Source organism: Erythrolamprus reginae, chromosome Z, assembly GCF_031021105.1.
Source record: "Erythrolamprus reginae isolate rEryReg1 chromosome Z, rEryReg1.hap1, whole genome shotgun sequence".
NCBI lineage: Eukaryota > Metazoa > Chordata > Lepidosauria > Squamata > Dipsadidae > Erythrolamprus > Erythrolamprus reginae.
Window position 1 is genome coordinate 45,743,809 of NC_091963.1, and position 22,606 is coordinate 45,766,414.

Genomic DNA, 22,606 nt, shown 5'->3' on the forward strand with positions numbered 1-22,606 from the left:
TGAATACTGCTTTTTTAATGAGAGTTGTTTCTATAATAACTAAACAATTTGTACAGCTTGTATTCAGTTTACTCTGCATTTTTTAAAATCACATTTATTATCTCGTGGCAGTCATATGCTACAACTATGCTCCAGGATATACTGTATAGACTTGAAACACAAAATTACATTTCTAACTTTTAAAATCTTATTTTAATTACGTGTCTGAGTTTTCTGCTTGCATAAACCCAAGGCAGCTGAATATCACCAGAGCCGTTCTGGCAAGTTCATAAAAAATTGGATACAAAATCTTGGAGATTATCCTGACTGCTTGTGCTTTCTGAACATGCAAAGAAAACTATAACAGAAGATGGCTTCTGTCTTTGTTTAAGATTTTATTGTAAGCATGGAAAGCTCAATGGGCTGCTTATTTTTGGTGAGATTACTATAGAGTGAAAACCAGGCACTTACAAATTTATCTATATGCAAGATAAATTACATGTTGGTAAAGGTAATTCCCATGATGTTATGGGATATTATGTCTATCATGTCACCATTCTGAAAATTATAAAATTTGTGTTGGTTGCCTCTGTGACCGATGAACATTTTGTAATGTGAACAGTTCAATGTTATCATGACCCAGGGGATACCATTCTGATGGTTTCTAGCAGATGCACTTTGAGAATTTGAAAGATGTGTGGGAATAACTTATTTTTCCATGAATCTGAATAGCAATGATTGGGGAACAAATGTTTAGCACAACGCTAGTATGGTCCGTCAATCTACTGAAAACTTTCAGTTTTCTCAAGGATATATTTTCGCCATACCCTAATAAAGTCAGTCAGTATCACTTAAGTATGCTTTTCAAGAAAACATGTTTTTAATTCCTTTCTTTCCAAACAGTTCCAAGAAAGGCTGGATGAAAAGAGTTCTTAGTACCACTAAGACAATAACAGATTAATGCAGATGAGCCAAATAGTTATACTTCTTCTTAGAGCTATCCCTAGAGAGGAGTGTACCATGTTGCTATGGAAGCTGCAGTGGTATTGGACGCGTAACCAAGGCTGACAGACTGCCTGCATGTGGGTGGCTGTCTTCTTTCCAGCTGTGACCTGCTGAATTATATCACCTGTCCCACTTGATATATTAGGATATGCCCAAACTCAAGATGCATGTTGCTGCAATAGGGAAATTAATGTCCACCACTGGAGGCAATTAATAATGATTAGGAGCAAAGCAGCAGGGTTAAATCTGTGCATTTAACGAAGTGTTCATAGAGGGTTTTTTTGTATTGTCTTTCAATGTGGGAATTCCTTAAGATTCCCAAGATTTGTTGGGTTTATAAGATAGTGGGGGATTCAGGGCAATCATAGGTATGCCAACACAGTCTGCATTGGTTGCCGATCAACTTCCGGTCACAATTCAAAGTGTTGGTTATGACCTTTAAAGCCCTTCATGGCACTGGACCAGAATATCTCCGAGACCGCCTGCTGCTGCACGAATCCCAGTGACCGATTAGGTCCCACAGAGTGGGCCTTCTCCGGGTCCCATCAACTAAACAATGTTGGTTGGCGGGCCCCAGGGGAAGAGCCTTCTCTGTGGCGGCCCCAGCCCTCTGGAACCAACTCCCCCCCGGAGATTAGAACTGCCCCTACTCTCCTTGCCTTTCGTAAGCTCCTTAAGACCCACCTTTGTCGTCAGGCATGGGGGAACTGAGACATCTCCCCCGGGCATATACAATTTATGAATGGTATGTTTGTATGTATGTGTGTTTAGAAAATGGGTTTTTAAAAATATTTTTAAACAGTAATTTAGATTTGTTGTAAATTGTTTTCACTTGTTGTGAGCCGCCCCGAGTCTGCGGAGAGGGGCGGCATACAAATCTAAATAATAAATAAATAAATAAAAATAAATATTAGCTATGGTGCATATGGTTCAAATATCATAGGGTTTTTTTAGTGGGGCAAATTTATTTCCTTATCAATAGAAACATGCATACAGAGAGTAGTAATGAAACTCAAGAGGTCTATCCAGTGAAGGACTACCAAAATTTCTACTAGCACACTGTGGGCATGGCTTATGCAAGACACCCTGCATTTTCTTTCAACAGTGCAAATTGGGTGGTCTGGGGTGGAGCTCCATTTTCACTACCCCACTGTGTTCTCCCCAATCTGGGCAGCAGCCCATCCCTGGGTCTATCTTTCCATTCCATTCATAGATACAGTCATTATTTAAATATACAGTGTTCCCTTGATTTTCGCGGGTTCGAACACGGTTTTTCAAAAATATTAATTAAAAAAAACTTTGCAGTTTTTTCCCCTATGACCGATGACATCATATGTCATCACCAAACTTTCGTCCGCCTTTAACAATTTTCTTAAAAAATAAACTTTAATAAATAAACACGGTGAGTAATAATCTAAATGGTTGCTAAGGGAATGGGAAATTGTAATTTAGGGGTTTAAAATGTTAAGGGAAGGCTTCTGACACTGTTCATAGCCAAAAATAGTGTATTTACTTCTGCATCTCTACTTTGCGGAAATTCGACTTTTGCGGGCGGTCTCGGAATGCAACCCCTGCGAAAAACGAGGGAACACTGTACATTGGTGCATATCTGGATGTTTGAAAAATTTAAATTCTAGTCCTTTGTTCAGTCTGACTTTTGTTTGGATTTAGCCAGTTATAAATGAATAAAACAAAAAATTTAGAAATTGGCAGTTTTGTGGCTTTGTAGTTTTTGTTTCTGATATGGAAAGACTGCATACTTTCTTGTTTTTAATGCAGCTCTTAAGTAGAGTTATGAATGAGTCTCTGCCAAGTATATTACTTTCGCATCGATCCATTTACTGTAATAATACTATGGGAATTCTGCCAGTAAGTAGAATTATCTGTTTTCTTTAAATTCCGTATTCCTGTTTTTAACTTGGTAAAACATAAATAGCTTTTGCAGAATCAGATTCTGAGACCAAATATGTGATTGCTATGTATAGCTTAAATTATCCACCTGATACTCCTAATGCTAGAAAGGCAATTTCTGTGAATATTAAAATGAATTATTATTTAAGCATCCATCACAAACTATAATGGTGCCATATGTTTCATGATGTCATTATGCAAATTAAATAATTTGCATCATGTGTGCGGTGGTATCGTGTTGCAAGAGATGTTACCAGCCTCAGAATTAGGGGAGGGATTTGTGATATAATTCAAAGGCAGTGTCCCTAGATAATATCTAGGGACAAAGGGAAAAAAGCCCAGCGTAGTAAGATTAAAGACTTTGTGACAGAATCTTTATAGACTCTAAAATATAACATGCTTGGTTTGTTTCTGCTTAACCTGATATGTGAATTCAGTCATTATGGACTGTATTTCAATAGCAGTTTTTTTTTAAAAAAAATAATGAATTACTATCTTTTAAGTTACCCTAAGGAAACTTTGCTGTGAAGGGATGTAAGATTTAAAAATAAGATCTATAAAAATAAATCTATAAGAGCCTAAAAACTGGTTTTGCCAGTTAGCTTGGACATGATTGACAACACATCAATCCTCCCCCCGCTCACTCCTGCTTCCGTCCTATCCATCTTTTAATTGGCTGGGGTATTTGGCTTTAATGAGATAGTAAATATCTAGTCAGAGTCAGAGGACCAGTAGGGTTCAATTCAAACCTATACCGGGTGTATCTCCCTATGATAAGAGAATGTTTGATTAAATAATGGTGGGTATTCTCTGATATCACAGACTGTTTGCAGGGCTGGGAGATTTCCATGTTTCTAATAGTTCACTAGCAAATCTGACAAAGTTCACATAACTGGAGTTAAGGTTGCAGTCCAGCAACATGTTTTTTCTTGCCATTTTAATTTTGTTTTGTTTAATAGTATATTTTAACTATTTTTGTTTTCTTTTATTAATTTTCAATTAAAACAAGTATACACAAGTACAGTATATGTAACAACAACAACAACAACAACAACAACAACAATAATAATAATAATAAACAACGTTTATTTATAGTGCCCTTTTAACAAAGGGCATAACAGCACATTAGCAATAGCACTTTTTTTAACAGAGCCAGCATATTGCCCCCACAATCCGGGTCCTCATTTAACCCACCTCAGAAGGATGGAAGGCTGAGTCAACCTTGAGCCGGTGATGAGATCTGAACCGCTGACCTACAGATCTATAGTCAGCTTTAGTGGCCTGCACTCTACCCACTGTGCTGTCCAGGCTCATAAGCATTAGATTTTTACTAGATTTTTTAAAAGACTGTTTATAAGTTTCTAGATTGTTTTAGACTGTTTATAAATTTAACCATAACTTTTTAAGGCAAGATAAAACACGGAGGCAAAAAATGCAAGCAAATGATTCTTAGTGGATCTGAACAATTTAGTGAAATGAATTTAAAAAAAGACATAGCATCCATCCCGATTCTCTTTTCATCAAAGTCTGCTAAACAGCCCAAGATAGAAGAGCATATTATATAAAACGAATCCATAAGTAATTTCCCTCGCACCTCCAACAGATTTGCATTCCTTGAATCATTTGAATGGGACTTTCAAACAGAACTCAAAAAACAACAGCTGTTAGATTTTTCATTACCTGGCAGACAGTTACTAAATGAAAATCCAGTCTATGTCTATGTCTTCTGTGTGTTTCTCTCTCTCTCTCTAATCCATACTGAATGCGTATAAGATGTAAACTGGACTGGAATATAAATTTTGGAATAAGCAAATGAACTAATATTTAAACAAGAAAAAAATATTTCCAACAAATATTTCTAAAGTGATTTGTGAACTGCAGTTGGTCTGCTAGATGTATTCAGGGGTGGGCAGCAGGCAGGATGGGGTGGAACATAGTTCCACCGGTGGAAATGAAGCTGTGTGCCCAGCTCCAGCTGACTATCCCCCCCTCCCATCCTCTTTTTCCTCCTCGGAAAGCAGCAGGGAGACCAGCACCAGCAGCTGTTGCAGGGGGCCCATTTCTGAATGGGTTCCAGCTGATCGGCACCCATTTGCCTAACTACCCAACCTGAGGCAGAGAGCAACCCAGGAAGGAGAGCGTGGGGAACGCAAAGCAAATTGTCACCCCAGACAGCAACACTGGAGAAGTTTTAAGTCAAGAACTTAACAGTTCACTTGAACGATGATGATTGTTCAAGCCACTCCCACCCGGTCACATGGCTGGCAAGCCACTCCCACCCGGTCACATGGCTGGCAAGCCACTCCCACCCGGTCACATGACCATCAAGCCACACCCACAAAATAAGCCACACCCACAGTGTGACAGTAAAAAAATTGGCTGCCCATTACTGGATGTATTCTTTCATCTTATACTACAAATGCAGTTGAATGCATAGACATGCATTATTGAAACTAACCAGAATGATTTCCACACTAAGACTTTCAAATCCTGATGTTACGTACCATGTTGAAATGGAATAAATCTATTTTTCAAAGTAGATTTCACTCAGGATTTGGTGGTCAGATCAGTCACTGATCATTCAGCAAGTACCCAGCAGAATACCTTTGTTTAAAATGAGAAGTTGCAAGCTTCATTAATCTTCAGATTGGAGACTGCTGGGACCACCTTCTTATATAAGTTTCATTACTAAATTGGAAAAAGGATAGGTAACACATGAGCAATTTTCCATAGTTGTCATTTGGAAAGCAGCCATACCAGTTATAATAAAGTGAAATTGAAACACTGTAAGTTCTTCCCATGTTGCCATTTTTCAATACAAATGTCAACTTTTTCACAGTATCTATGTAATAGGGCCCTTATATTTTAGTCCCCAAAGCAGAAAAAAATTCTGAAGTACCATGCCGAATTTTAAAATGATGGGAATAGAAAGGGTTAAATTAATCCTGCTCTGAAACTCCTACTGGCATCTGCTTCTCAAGAGGAGCATAAAGGACATTAAGAAAATTGCTCACATTGACAACTTGACATTCTAGTCTGGCAATGTAACAAGAGTGTTAAGTTCCTATACTGAAATAAGCAGCTTCATTAAGAAATAGAAACCGTCAAGAGGCTATCCAACAACCTTTACTGAAAAATCTTCCCACAAGAAATATATAAGCTCTTTCTAGGCATGTTGTTGATACTGTGTTGACTCCTGCAAATTATTGTAATTGGAGAAGCATCTGCAAGATGATGGCCCTGATTGTATAAATGGCTGTCTAGTCCTTTTTACATATAAATGTGTACTACTTGCTTGGTTGCACAACTGGGATAGTCCTCGGAGGGGGCGGCATATAAATCTAATAATAATAATAATAATAATAATAATAATAATAATAATAATAATAATAATAATAATTTGTTGGATTTGTATGCCGCCCCTCTCCGTAGACTCGGAGCGGCTAACAACAATAATAAACACAACATGTACAATCCAATAATAAAAAACAACTAAAAACCCCTATTATAAAACCAAACATACACACAAACATACCATGCATAACTTGTAATGGCTAGGGGAAAGAGCTCGGTATAAATGAGTCTTGAGTAGTTTACGAAAGACAGGGAGGGTGGGGGCAGTTCTTATCTCCGGGGGAGTTGGTTCCAGAGCGCCGGGGCCACCACAGAGAAGGCTCTTCCCCTGGGGCCCGCCAAACGACATTGTTTAGTTGACGGGACCCAGAGAAGGCCAATTCTGTGGGACCTTATCAGTCGCTGGGATTCGTGCGGTAGCAGGCGGTTCCGGATGTAATCTGGTCCAGTGCTTTCTATGGAATAAATAATAATAATAATAAATAATTGTGATCATAGTATCCTAATGGCCATTTTGACCTTTTTTAATCTCCTCTATAGATGCCTCAATGTGGTTAGTAAGATGCGATTTAGACCTCTGTCTCAGTCACACCAAGGAACATATGTGTCTGTTGTTTGGGGAGAATTGCATGGCTGTTGCATTTCTAATTTTTGCAAACGTTAACTAGGGGGTGCTGAAACAACAATGTGTTTTGCCTTCCGCACACTTCTTTATCGTGGGCGGAGCCAGCATTCAGAACGGATTGTACTCATCCACTCACAGTGAGGACCGAATCTGTTACTTTCTGCCGGATCAGCCTCTCCAGGACCCAGCTTTGATGAGACCCTCAGACTTGACAGACATGGCTACCTCTTTACTCCCTTCCTGAATTATGTTTTCCGCCTCTTTTGGATGGTTTTCTCACTCAAAGAATTTTTAACACTGTGAGTTTCTGCTGGGAATAACTGAGACTTCAGGCATTTGGCAGCTAAACTACAACTCTTTCCACCTGACATTGACCATCAAGGCTTCCCCTGTTCTGTCTCTGCAGCCCACAAGGTGTTGGCAGCTGGAGGGAGCGACATGGTCTCCAGGATTTTCAAACACAGTCAGCACAGCCATTGAAGTTTGCGTTTGCACTGTCTTTCCCATTTGACTCTTGCTGATGGTTTCCGGAATGCCTTCAAGGCTCCTGAATGCTTCCAAGGCTTGTCTCTTGTCGGGGGCACGATCATACAGGGCTTGCCTTGATCAGCTCCAATGGTTACTTGGCTCTTTAACCACCTGCCTTTTCCTGCCGTCAGATGTGGTGGCCATTTTGTCTCCTCGCCTACACGAGATGAACCGCTGTGCCCAGAAGACCAACCTGGCCTCTCTGCTCAGGTGATGGCAGGGTCATCTCATTCGTCTCAGAGCTCTAAGATCTCTGAGTGGGTCGAGTGGTGCAAGGATAAAGTCCTGAAGAAGATATGCAGCGCAGTCTTGGCTTGTGACAAGGGGCTATCCGTAAATCTGGCTGTACCCTCCCAAAGCCCAGAGGCCATGGAAGCCTAGTCCTAATGGACAATACCCCCATCAAGACCCATGTGAATCGGCATCTGCTCGTGGACTCTGATGCAATGTGGGATGTGGGCAGAGAGGAACTTTCTTTCCATTTCAGCAGATCATATCACTGAGATTTCCAATATCCAGGTGGACTAGCTCAGTCAGACAGAGTGGACCATGCAGAGTGATGCCTGCACCCATCCCTCTTCTTTAACATCATGAACCACTTCAGCCTTCCATAGGTCAACTTGTTCACAATCCAAGAGAATGCCCACCACCCAAGGTTTTTCTCTCAGTTTCTATCTCAAGGAGCAGAAGGGGTGAATGCCCTCTATGGGCAATGCCGTCATGTCTTCTCCATGCTTCTCCCCCCCCCTGCTGATCCTGCCTCAGGTCATCCATAAGGTACTGGAGCAACAGGCAGAGATAATCCTGCTGGCACCTCATTGGCTGAGACAGGCATGGTTTTTAGACCTGAAAGCCCTATTGGTGTCTCCACCTTGGCAGATACCTGTGACCAAGTCATCACTCAGCCAGGGGCATTGTTACACCTGGATCTCCAATGGTACCAACTGACCACCTGGTAGTTGAGTGGTGTAGTTTGAGATGACAGGACTGTGACTCTGATGTTATTTTCACAGTCCAGTTGTCTCATCGGCCTTCCATGGATAGGATCTATGCTGCGACATGGAAATCCATCTCCTCCTGGAACAGTCCTCATCGGAGGACTGTTTGCCTTTACAGATATCTCTTCCAAAGGTACTGAAATTCCTCCGGAGGGGTTTGGGCATGGGTCTCTCCCCTAACACACTTTGCTGATAGGTGGCAGCCCTGTACTCAGTTATTTCCTGTGAGCAGGTGGATTCTCTGGCACAATTTCCCATAGTTTGCCAGTTTTTGCAGGAGCGTCCAACTCCATCCTCCAATTATTCACCGCTACCCAATCTGGGGTCTTTTCAGAGTGTTACAGTCTCTGATGGGGCCTTCTTATGAACTACTCTCAGGTATCTCCCCTACAAGGTTGCCTTCTTGGTGATGGTCACCTTAGCTCATAGTATCTCTGAGCTCTCCGCAGTTTCCTTTCAGAAAGACTTATGTGCTTTTCATTTGGACCAGGTTGTAGACCCTTTGTTCATTCCCAACGTTAATTTTCCCCTTTCATATGCTCAAGAGCTAGTCCTACCCAATTTTTGTTTGAACCTGGTTCATTCATTGGAGAGACTTTGGCACACACATATTATACCCATAGCGCCGTACGCATTTACATTGATAGGATGCTCCAGTTCCGTAAGACTGAGAGGCTTCTGGTGTTTTGCCTCATTCCTTGGGTTAGAAGGTGTCCTCCACAACCATTGGCCCTTGGATTCATGCAACTATTGCTAAGGCATATGAACTCTCTGATATGCTATGGTCGTGGAGAATGGCCCACTCCATGCATAGAGCAGCAACCTCAGCGGCCTGGGTGACCCAAACACCCTTTGTGGACGTTTGTTGAGCAGTGAATTGAGTTTCCCCTTCTCAATTTATCCGCCATTACAAAATTAACAAGTTCATATCAGAGGATGTGGCCTTTGTCCTACAGAGGATCCACGAGCAGTTTCACTAAATTGGACTTGGACTATGCTCACCTGGGGGAGTTTGACTTTGGTAGGTCCCATTCTGAATGCTGGCTACACCCACACCCACAACATACACACACACACACATATACATAAAGCCCTTAAGGGGGGGGGGAGAACTATCCCTGACATTACTTGCCTACTTGCCTGGCTTACCAATGTCTTTTTCTTAAATAGATTATTTAATTTATATTATTTGCAAACACTCATGATCCAGCATATGCCTCATCACATTCTCAGAAAATTAAAAATATGGCTAGCTTCAGTTCAGTGCTTTCTTTGGAAACTGGCCATCTGCCTAAGAAACCATCTAAATAAATATGGTAGGGTAAGAAATAACTTTGAAAAAGCCAATAAGGAATAAAAAACATTCTCAAAAGTTTATCTTGCATTTTCTGAGTGGCCTTACCTATGGTAGTAGTGATTTACAAAAACTATTTTAATTTGTGCTCAGAATTTCAAGTTGTTTACTGCTTTGAAAAATGAAGGTATTAATGGATTCTGATATATATACACAGTGGTACCTCTGCCTAAGAACACCTCCAATTAAGAACTTTTCTAGATAAGAACCGGGTGTTCGAGATTTTTTTGCCTCTTCTTAAGAACCATTTTCTACTTAAGAACCAGAGCCCAGAAAAATTTCCCAGGAAATTTGAGAGCGGCCAGTTTCCTGCCATTCCCCCTGGGTTTCTCTCTCTGGAGCAGTGTATGGGAGGCAGCCTCGCGCCAGGTGTATGGGAGGCGCACCTCAGAGTCCCTGGTTGTTGTGTTTTTGAGCCTTAAATTTTGTATTTGTTTTGATTCCCCTCACCTCACCTTTTCCCTTTGGCAACAACTGTCCTCTTCTTCTTCCTCCTCCTCCCACCCAAATTACAAGCTTTTATTTCTTTCCTAATGGGTTTGCACACATTATTTACTTTTACATTGATTCCTATGGGGAAAATTGCTTCTACATACAAACATTTCTACTCAAGAACCTGGTCACGGAACAAATTAAGTTCTTAAGTAGAGGTACTATATTATTTTCAAATGTGTATATTTTTAATTTTTTGTATGTGTGTGGGTTAGAGATGGGAGATTTATGTAGTGTATATGACAGGTGTAATTCACTTTCTTTTGATTATTGCTCTCTGACTTGTACACGAGTGACTATGTGAAATTTGAAGGTTGCTTTTTCTGTGGTATAATTGTCTGAGAAGCTCTGCATTGTCTTGTTTTATCACAATTCCGATTTAATATATTAGCAACTTCAAAACATGAAAAACTGTTGCATAGACATACTGTATACAGGAAGAAGATACTATCTAAGGTTTGGTAGATTGCTTAAAATCTAATAAATCTACAATCTAATAAATAATAATAATAATAATAATAATAATAATAATAATAATAATAACAACAATAACGATGATGATGATGATGATGATGATGATGATGATGATGTGGCACAGATGATCCACTGGAACTTGTGCCAGAACTACCATTTACCAGTGGCAAAGAACTGGTGGGATCATAAGCCCGAAAAAGTGGTCGAAAATGAGCAAGCAAAACTACTGTGGGACTTCTGACTTCAGACTGACCGAATTCTGAAGCATAACACACCAGACATTGTGATCATGGAGAAAAAGAAAGTATGGATCATCGACATCGCAATCCCAGGAGACAGCAGAATTGAGGAGAAGCAGCTAGAGAAATTAGTGAAATACGAAGATCTAAAAATTGAGCTGCAACGACTCTGGCATAAGCCAGTGAAAGTGGTCCCAGTGGTACAGTAATACCTCATGATACGAACTTAATTGGTGCAAGAAGGAGGTTCGTAAGACGAAAGGTTCGTAAGACGAAACATTGTTTCCCATAGGAAACAATGTAAAGTCAATTAATCCGGGTTCGGGGTTCGAGGGGGTGCTGGGAAGCCCCCCAGGCCGGCTGCGACCTTTTAAAACAGCCGCGCGGCTTCCCAGCTGTCTCCTGAAGCCGAACGCCAAAGCCGAACTTCCGCGTTCGGCTTCGGGAGACAGCTGGGAAGCCGCGCGGCTGTTTTAAAAGGTGACAGCCGGGCTGGGGGGCTTCCCAGCAACCTCCCGAACCGAACTTGGGGTTCAGAAAAATTTTGCCTCTTCTTACGAACTTTGTTCGAGTTACGAACCGGCGTTCGGGAGGCTTCTGGGAAGCCCCGCCGCCCGGCTGTCACCTTTTAAAACAGCCGCGCGGCTTCCCAGCAGTCTCCAAACGCCGGTTCGTAACTCGAAAAAAGTTCGTAACAAGAGGCAAAATTTTTCTGAACCCCGGGTTCGTATCACGAGTTGTTCGTAAGACGAGGGGTTCGTATCTTCAGGTACCACTGTACTTGGCACGCTGGGTGCAGTGCCAAAGGATCTCAGCAGACATTTGAAAACCATCGGAATTGACAAAATCTCCATCTGTCAATTGCAAAAGGCTGCTTTACTGGGATCGGCAAACATAATTCGCCGCTACATCACACAGTCCTAGGTGCTTGGGAAGTGCCTGACTGGTTATGAAATACGAAATCCAGCACAGTGATCTCGTTTGCTGTGTTGTACTGACATAATAAAAATATGTATGCTGTTGCTGAATTATCCTCAATGCAAAGTTTCTTTGATCAACATATGAACTAGAATGTAGGCAAAAATCATTTGAATGATTACAGTGACACATTCCCATTTGGGAATGCTGTTTGACTGCACAGTTTGCAAATTAATGTTTTCATGCAAATGCATAGACATGTGGTGGTAGCAAAACCATATATGAACTGCTACCAGTATTTCAATGCATAAAGGCAATATAACAAAATGACATACTTAAGTGCCTTATGGGTAGAAAGGTGGAGTCTAAATTGAAATAATAAATAGATGCAATAAACCACAAGTTATTTAATGATGAATGAAATATGCATGTTTACACAAGATGGGCTATCTTAATGAAGCATTTCAACAAATATTAGCTATCTGCTAAATGCCAGAGCCTAGCTTTTATCTCTTTCCCCCATCTCTTCAAAAAAAGACTTATATAGGAATCCTTCCTCCTTATGTTTGAATAAACCCTAGAATGTGTATTTATCAATATACAGCAGAGTTTCATTCAGTTTTGGCATACAGTGGTCCCCCGATTATCGCGAGGGTTCCGTTCCAGGACCCCTCGCGACAATCGATTCTTCGCGAAGTAGCGGTGCGGAAGTAAAAACACCATCTGCGCATGCGCAGATGGTGTTTTTACTTCCGCCGCAGCAGCGAGGAGCCGAAGATTGGGGTTTCCCCGCCCCCCACGCAAACTCCTCGCTGCTGCCGCGCCCGCCACTTGTCTTGTCCGCCGCCTGCCTGCCCGCACGCCCGCCACTCGCCCGCCACTCGCCCGCCCACGCCGTTCGCTCGCGCTGCTTCCCAGCTGAGTCCTGAAGCCAGACGGCAAAGGCGAACTTCCGCGTTTGGCTTCGGGACTCAGCTGGGAAGCGGCGCTGGGGTCTTACTGGCCGCCCACGCAAAGGGGAAACCCCGGCTCCTTGCTGATGCCCGCCGTTCGCCCTCCCGCCAGCAATAGGGGGAAGACCCAGGGAAGCCGCCCAGCAGCTGATCTGCCCGGGGAACGCAAACTCCACCATCTACGCATGCGTGGCCATAGAAAAAAGGGGCGCGCATGCGCAGATGGTGTTTTTACTTCCGGGTGGAAAAATCGCGATATAGCGATTAGCAATGATCGAGAGCGCGAAACTGGGGGGATCACTGTAAAGCAAAATGCATGGACAACAGGAATTTGCCTCTACTTTTCACTGTATTCTGCTGAAGATTGTGAAAAGCTGTTGATTTTTTGGAAAGAGACTTTTGCATTGCAAGGTCTGATGTATATAGAGGAAGAAAAATCAGAGCTATCTGATATTTTTTTTAGTTTTGTTTTGAAAATGTTCCAGAATGCATTTTGCTGAAATAATGCCAAAATATTTCATGGCATTACAACACATATTCTGAAAACATCAAAGAGGGAAAAAGCAAACAATTTATTTTTAAACAAAACATGTATTGGAATATTGTATTGAACTGATTACATAACCAGAAAGGATTTGAATGAGGTTTTCCTTTTTTTTTCTTTTGGAAAAATTAGGAATGTTGCTTGATATCTGTTTAAAACTCCAATTTTGCAACTGGGTTGGAAAATTGACATTACTGGGCACTAAAGTGTTTGGTGGTTTTCCAACGTTTTTAGATCTATTTTATCTCCACATTGACAAGAAATACTAGACAGCTGTCTCATATTTATGCTGTGCTGGTCTTTTAATTTTACTGCAAAGGTTCATTGGATCTTTTTTTAAATCAAAGGTAAGATACGTTCTAAATTATGCCTTAATTTATTTTTACAGTACAATACACTGAATAAATGAAGGTTTCCCTATCAAAGTCTAAATGTAAGCCTCCCTATCTTAGTATTAGGTTAAAATATATCTACTACTGGTCATTGTGTCCTGCTGATTATAACACTAATTAAGCATATATAACACTTTATCTATGTCCCCTTTGCCTAGAATTCTTCAACCATTGTGTAGAAGTGATTAAATCTTTAACCGAGATGACTAAAAATCATGGATGTTAGAAATCATTATACAATAGCAGGTAGAGAATATCAAGTAATCCATTTTTTACTATATTTAACAAATGAATGAAAAAAATGAATGAACCAATACAACCAAACAATCTTTGGGTTATGCAGATTATGAGTTGGGTTATGACGGTGACGGATATTTATAATAAGATTCTATAGATTCCATAACCCTATATACAGTATATATTGTTAGGAAACTGTCTTGGGTGTGTGTGTGTTAAAATTGAACATAATGGATGGGAGGAAAGAAAAATGAAAATGGCTGGAAATGGCTAATTCTGATATATTGGGCTACATCAATACAACCACCAATCTGCTTTGTTAATTCAATATGAGACCAAACATGAATCCAACGATGGATGAAATCATCCCTTTTTATCTGCCTCTTTTTACCACAATTATTTTCATCTCATTTTTGAATTTTCTCTTTGCTCTCTTCATTATCTTTTTCTCCAGTCCATAGGTTTACAGAAAGACACAGTCTGAATGTTCAGAGTATCTTAAACTAAGAGCTCCCTTTAACATCATCCCTCATTTAGAAGCATCTCCTTATTATTACACATCCTTTGGACCTGACTTTAAATATAAAAACAGTCATAGTTTATTCCAAATGATTCTATGCTTGTAACTAATAATATTATCTTTGATATCATATTTTAAGTGGACGACTATAAGCTTGTACTTCTTGGCAAAATGCCTGTTGGACTATAAACCATCAATAATGGTTGTTTGTAAATATCCAGTTGCTAGTTGATTTTTAAAATTAATATCCAGATAATTTTAAATAAATGATTCATTTAATGTTATGTAATCATTACAGCTTTTGCAATATAATGTGAATCTGGATTCGTATTTATGCTAAAAATTTCCCACGTGCATATCACTTGTATATATTACAGAAGGGGAATGTGTTATAGACAATAAAATCTGGGTGGGAAAATTTGTTGTCACATTTCGTCTGAATCATTAAGCACAGAAGCATCCACACTGCCCACTGCTTTGTAGAGGAGTTGTAGTAAAATGTGCAAGTTTACTGCTTCTCATCTCCCCTGGCAAACAGATTGCTTATTTTAGTTTTGAAAATGAAGAGATGGCAGCATCGTGGCTCTGTAAATAAGGGCATGCATCTCAATTTCTGCAAATGCTTAAGTGGTTTACATCTGTTTCTTCCCCAGTTGTATTTCTCAAACATGAATTTCCATTTTAAAAAGAGTCGTAAAACCACCACTATTTCTCTACAGATCTATTAGCAATAAAATAGCCTACAGAGGTTTGCACAGCCATGGAAAATGTGCAGTGATAATAGGCTGTCCTGCTGTTACACATCTTGTACAAACTTTACATCTATCACCGTGGAAACATCTATCTGCAGGGTTAGAGTACAGCAAAGAACTTGAATGAGACAGACCAAAAGAAGGAGAATGATACAGGATGCTCTATATACACATCATTAATCAGACACAATGAATTCCCAAACTCAAAATTGCATTTACTTAGAGTCAACTAAGTAGGGAAAATGCTGATCAGATTCTGAGATGTAAAACTTTACATAAAATTAATCTCTAAAAAACTGGAGTTGAATTTCAAAAAGACAAGGTTTATTTTCATATTCCTCTCAGTTTTGTCACTGTTTCATATTACTAAATTATGGTAACCTCAAACATTGAAACTGCCAGATGCTTTGGGGGATGAATGTCAGAGAAATATTGGTTCAGGAAGCAATGCATGCACCTCCAAGGTCAATCAGGACCGGAGAGAGAACTTTGGAAGCTGTATCTAAAAGCACAGCAAGAGGTGATCGGAGGTGGGAATAGGTCAGCAGCCTCCTCTTCTACATTCCAAGGGTTATTCTAAATAGAATTCTACAACTTGTGTCCCCCTGAGGAACAAACAGCCTAAAACATCTAAACTTTCTGCAAAATTTAGGGGAAATTATTAAATACTTGACTGATGAACAATCCTATTAATTACCTCCTTGAGGTGTTTAATTCTGCTTTGATGAAATGATTCACATTTTGAAGACAACATAATTTACCACAGAAAAGTACTCCACGTTACCCTGGTGGCTTTCTCTGTTGCATTGCACTACACAAAGGACTCTCTTGCCTACTGGAATGGAGTCTTGTAGCTATTCCTTTACTATGCATTTTAGAATTAGTTATGAAGAGATACTTTGCCTAAAATATCATCAAAACAAATTCCACTTGGAAGCATTGTGAATGCTTCCAAGGGGAATTAATTATGATAATTAAATGTTAATATCCAATGAACTAAATATTATTTGATTTTTTTATATTGTCCTTACCTACTGCTTTTTGGAAATGTTGCCACTAGCATACTACTCAAACAAGAGCAAGAGCAAATAATATGCTTTCAGGAGTAGATTCTACTTACTTCCTCCCGGTTCACATCACAAGGAAGTGCACATTTTGCACACAAGCACAAAAGCGAAAAACAAGATGGCACCACCTACAGGCCTCGGTTGCTGTTAGTTCTAGCGACCCAGGCCGCCAAGTTACTACTGGTTCTATAGAACTGGTCCAAACTTAGAGGAACCTACCTCTGGTTGTCATGAAGGCAAAGGTAAGACTAGCAAATCTTTTCTCAGAAGCACAAGCTGTCCAGATCTTTAGAAGTACAACTCTGTTCTGCCGGCTCTTGGCACGAGCCTCTAATTAAATCTAAAAGTAGCCAAAACAGACAAACACACACACACAGGAAAAGTCAACAATGCTTTCTTTATCCACAGAAAAAAATGAAGCAAAACCCTCTTTTTGTAGTCAAAGGGCTCACTTGTAAAACAAACAGATTTGAAGGCAGGGAAATAACAAAAAAAATAAATTCAAAGCAATTAATAAGTAGCTGTGAATTCGTCACAGCTACTCTCCTTCAGACTTTATTTAACTCACATGGTTAACTATGATTTACGTTCAGAGTCCAGATATCAAAGCACAGGGTCGTTGGAGAATCCGAAGAGTCAAGGCAAATTCACAATCATGAACACATAATCTTCCACACTAAGCGGCCGGCGCACTGCCCAGTTAACAGCAGCCCTAATTAGTTGAACCACACTCAACCACAGGTTATCTCTCTTATCTCTTGTAATACCTACGTAGCTGCTCTTTCCTATTCAAGGCTCTTCGTCTACGTATGTCAATAAATGAGAGTCCAGTGAAGATAAAGAGGATGATGCATTGCTTCCTAATGGGCTGCCTGCCAGGCCCCCCTCTGAGGGCCCCATTTCACAGTCACTCCCTGTTTCCGATGATACTTCGCTGCCCGAAGCAATCGGCAGTAAAACAGGCCTTTGACACTGGGAGGATTCACCCACATCCACCCCCACAGTCCTTGGGGCAGGAGCTGGCCCAGAGCCAACCACAACAAACTCCAGCAAATTATTATTATTATTATTATTATTATTATTATTAATAATAATAATAATATTTGTATGCCACCCTTCTCCGAAGACTCGGAGTCAGTGTTCCGACATAAACAAAAGATATAAACTAAAAATATTTGAAGGATGCCAGGCTTAGAGAACCTGAAGAATTAATCTATCTAGTTTGCTCTTATGTTGGGTAACAACATGGCTCAATTTTTTCCCTTCCTTTCCTTAGAACATCTTGTTAAGTTCTTCTAAGTTTAAAGCAAATCTAAAGCAACGTTCAAAAGTGAGGTTTGGTGGAGAGAGGGGGAAGCTATTTAAAAATGCAAACCTTCCAAATACAGTGAATTTGTAAAATATAAAACACATTATAAAGCAGCAAAAGAAAAAACAATGTGCTCTGGTTTTAATATTGGATTTGTAGATTGTATTGTTTGTTGGAAGCTGCTCTGAGTCCTTGGAGAGGGACGGCATACAAATCTAATAAATAAATAAATAAATAAATAAACTTTATTTCTGATTAAAATTCAGATTAAAAGAATACTTGCCTAACTAAATTATATAAGATAGGCAAATACTAAAGAAATATTTAGCTGAAAAATTACTGGTTAGATATTTAGCCTGAAATATTTAGGATAAACATTTAGCATGAAAAATTACTGGACAAAAAATTCAGAGCAACAATAATATCCATGATTCAGACCCTAAAGCTACTTTCAATTTGAATAATATAATCCTCAAAAGAGAGAGGGGGGTGAGTAGTTTATATTTGGATATTTCCATGCAACTGTCCTAAAAGGGTAACATAAAAGGACAGATGTGAAAAAGCTTTTTGTCATGTAATCAATTCATGATGCTGTAAATTCAATACATAGGAACATATTCTGATATGGAAGGGAAATGTTATCTGATGCTTTAAAGACAGGAGATGTGAATATATAATTTCCCACAATTATGTTATTTGCCTGATATACTATCTGAAGCTGATCTTTATGTGCAAAAAATCTATTACAGTAATATGAAATATGCTACACCACAGCATTCTATTTTAAAATGATATGTCTGGCATTATATGATCTGTTATTATGATAGTAGCAGAAGACCTTCAACCTCACTTGAAAGAGACACCAATATTCTAGCAAGGTCTATCCAAAAAACCTCCTATTTTTAGGAGGTTATCCAGAGAAAGATAGCTACCATATTTTTTGGAGTATAAGACAAACTGGAGTATAAGACACACCTAGATTTTAGTGGAGGAAAGCAAGGAAAAAGGTATTCTGAACCAATAGTATAGTAATATATTATTTAATATTTAATAAAATACTAGTGTAGCAGAATACCTTTAACAACCATGTACACTTTTTAAAACTTCAGACTTGATAGCTTTAAAACTTGTGGACTTCAACTCCCAGAATTCCTCCTCCAGTCATGTTAAATGGAGTAATTAAAAGCAAAAACACCACCATTTTTGCAAAAAACAAAACAAAACTTGGGCTGCTTTTTCCTGTCTCCCCCCCCTGCAAAATGGGGTGCGCAAAGGGTCTGCATACCAAGGGATATTTCAGGTCTTATTAGTACATAATACAATAGGTTTTAAAAATTTGATCATTATTTAAGTTTACTAAAAAATATTCTACTAAGAATAACAATTTAGTAGAAAAGTAAAGGTTTCCCTGTCCAGGCATGTCTGGCTATAGGGCGCAGTGCTCAACTTCGTTTCTTGGCTAAGGAATTGTCCAAAGATATTTTCAATAGTCAGATAACTAGCATGATTATATGCTAAGGCCAGTGGTGAAATCTAAAGTTTTTTACTACCAATTCTGTGGATGTGGTGTGGTGGGTGTGGCAAGGGAAGGATACTGCAAAATCTCCATTCTCACCCCACTCTGGGACCAGCTAGAGGTAGAATTTTCTGATTCTCCAAACTATTCAAACGTTTTGCTATCGATTCTCTGAACTACTCAAAATTTTCGCAAACTGGTTCTCCAGAACATATCAGAACCTGCTGGATTTTATCCCTGGCTGAGTTGCATGGAACTTTCTTACCTTCCCACAGAAGCGGTACCTATTTATTGTTGAGTTGTGGTGGCGCCGTGGTTAGAGTGCAGTACTGAAAACTACTTCTGCGGATCACCAGTAGTTTGCCAGTAGTTTGGCAGATCGAATCTCACCAGGCTTAAGGTAGATTCAGCCTTCCATCCTTCTGAGGTAAATAAAATGAGGACCCAGATTGTTGGGGGATATGCTGACTCTGTAAACCGCTTAGAGAGAGCTGTGAAAGCACTATGAAGCGGTATATAAGTCTAAGTGCTATTGTTAGTGCTATCTACTTACCGTATATACTCGAGTATAAGCCGAGTTTTTCAGCCCAAAAAATGGGCTGAAAAACACAACCTCGGCTTATACTCGGGTCATTGACAAAGTCACCACACGAGGGCGCCATTGCTTGAGCCAGAGCGAGGAGGCACCAGCTTTTGTCCCCTCTCGCACCCTGTAGTTCCTCTCCCTGGCTCAAGCAAAGGAGGCAGCCATTTGCTCCAACCGAGAGGGGGGAAAAGCAATGGGAAGCCGGTGAGGTCGTGTGTGTCTGTGTCTGTGTGTGTGTGTGTGTGTCTGTGTCTGTGTGCCTGTGTCTGTGTGTGTGTGTGTATGCCCCCTCTCCCCCCCACCATGAAAAAAGCCAGCTACCTCTTGCTGAAACCCAGAGGCTTTTTAAAAAAACTCCCTGTGTGTATTTGTCAACAGGTTTACAGTAACTATTCCTTGCTCTCTCTGCATTGCCCTTAGCTGGATTAAAAAGGCCCCCTGCTGTCAGATTCTCCTCCCCCTCCTTTGAAAGGATTTAAACTGTTTAAAAAATCTTTCTATCTGTCTATCTGTCTATCTTTCTATCTATCTATTTTTCTATCTATCTATCTATCTATCTATCTATCTATCTGTATCTATTTCTATCTATCTATTTTTCTGTCTGTCTGTCTGTCTGTCTGTCTATCTTTCTATCTATCTATCTCTATCTATCTATCTATCTATCTATCTATCTATCTATTTTTCTATCTATCTATCTATCTATCTATCTATCTATCTATCTATCTATCTATCTATCTATCTATCTGGTTTTTTATGCTGATAACCTCACAGCAGCTAATGCTGAAGCTCTTCTTTGGATACACTTATTTATTTATTTGTTTGTTTGTTTGTTTGTTTATTTATTTAATTGGATTTGTACGCCATCCCTCTCCAAGGACTCAGGGTGGCTCACAGCATATATAAAAACAGAACAATAATGTAAATCCAATTAATGATGAGAAGGAATCCAGTTTTGAAGGATTTTAACTCTTAGGTTTTAGCTTTGTTGCTGATCGAGCTACTTTTTTTACTTTTTAATTTATTGTTAATATTGTTAATTTGTTTACCCTCTTTTAAATTTACAGAGCTAGTTTACTGGTTTTCTTTAAAATAAATATTCTAAAACATGTCTCAATTAATGTAATTTTATTGTTTTCCATTTTTATAAGTTACCAGTAGCCACTGCATTTTCTAACCTCGGCTTATACTCGGGTCAATACGTTTTCCCAGTTTTTGTGGCAAAAATTGGTGCCTCGGCTTATACTCGGGTCGGCTTATACTCGAGTATATATGGTACTTTTGCCTGCCTGCTTTTGCATGTTAGATTGGCAGGAGATGGGGCAAGTAACAGAAGCTCATTTCATTGCACAGCACTTGGGTTTCTATACTGGGCTGTCAGTCCTCCAACTGACAAGCTCAGCATCTTTAACTGCTGAGCCATCGCACCCCATTTGAAGGGTAATGATTGCTTTACTTTGATTTTTGCAATGAGTGTATTTTTAATGATCTTAGTATCTGGAGTGTGTGCGTGGATACGCACTCGTGTTTAAGTTTGTCTTGTACCAGCTTTCTCTCTAATGTCATATTTCAATCTATCTACTGAAAGCAGTATACAAAATGATGTGCCTCCTATTGCAAAATCAAGCAAAACCTGTGACAGGAACATTTAAGTAAGGCTGATCCATCGGTCAAAATATTTTATGGGGAAATCAGGCTATGCTAAACCCAGAATATATGCAACCATATGCTGTCATTTTACTCGATTCCTTTGACAGACACGTTTGAATCTTGTGACACCGCACTATAAATTTATCTCTGTTTCAACTTTTAGCTCATAAAAGTTAATGCAAATATAAAATTCAAACAATACCATAAAAAATGACCTATCATGCTAAAGCAATGGATCTTGATAAAATATTAAACAACATCTTTCCTTACATTTAAGAAACTATACCCTAAAATGCCACAAGAATGTGGAAGTAACCTCCTAGAAGCGCTTAATAGAGTCCCTTTATTAAGGCAGGTGGGAGATCAAGAACAGATAGAACAATTGACCTTTTTCCTACAGCAAATCCTCCCACCAGGCTGTAGCATCTCAACTCTTACCAAGCAGGATTATACTTATTTTTCAATCCAACAGCCATTCTCAGCAACAGTATAACTAAAACATGAATGAAGCTTGGCTAAAATTTATTCAGCTTAATTAAAATTAAGTTAATTAAGTGTGATTAATTAATCATGTTTTACAGACCTGTTCGTGTTAGAAAAGAATACGTTCTTTGGAACATGCAGGAGTGCATCACCTCTTTGTATGCTCACTTTTTTAAGGCACCAAAATAACCCTAAAAAAAGATTGTGATGCTTTAAGAAATCTGCTGAAAAATTAAATGAAAATATTGGTTTTCAGATTGCATTATGTTCTCTTTTTTATGATTTCACTTGTTTGTTTCTGAAAATTTGGAAAAGTTAATTAAAATGGAAAACTGAACATTCTGATTATAAATTTAAAAAACATGTCCTCCAAATACAGTAGAGTGGTACTCTACCTAAGAATGCCTCTACTTAAGAACTTTTCTACTCATGTTGCCTCCCATACACCCCGTGCGAGGTTGCCTCCCAGAGCATCTGGGCGTGGAAAGGCAAGAGGGGGCATTTCGCCCTGGCTAGATCAACTCGTCTTCAGCTAAATCAAGGAATCACCACAGTGAAGGAAAGGCACTGGCTACAAAGTGAGTGAGCAAGAGGAGAGGTGAGCCTTTCAGCATGGGAAGGAAGAGGATGCAGGTAGCAGCAGCAGCGGCCGCCTTTCGGTCAAAGGAGTGGGAGGTTCCCCGCTCTCGCCCGCCTGCATTTCTCTCTCTGGCACAGTGTATG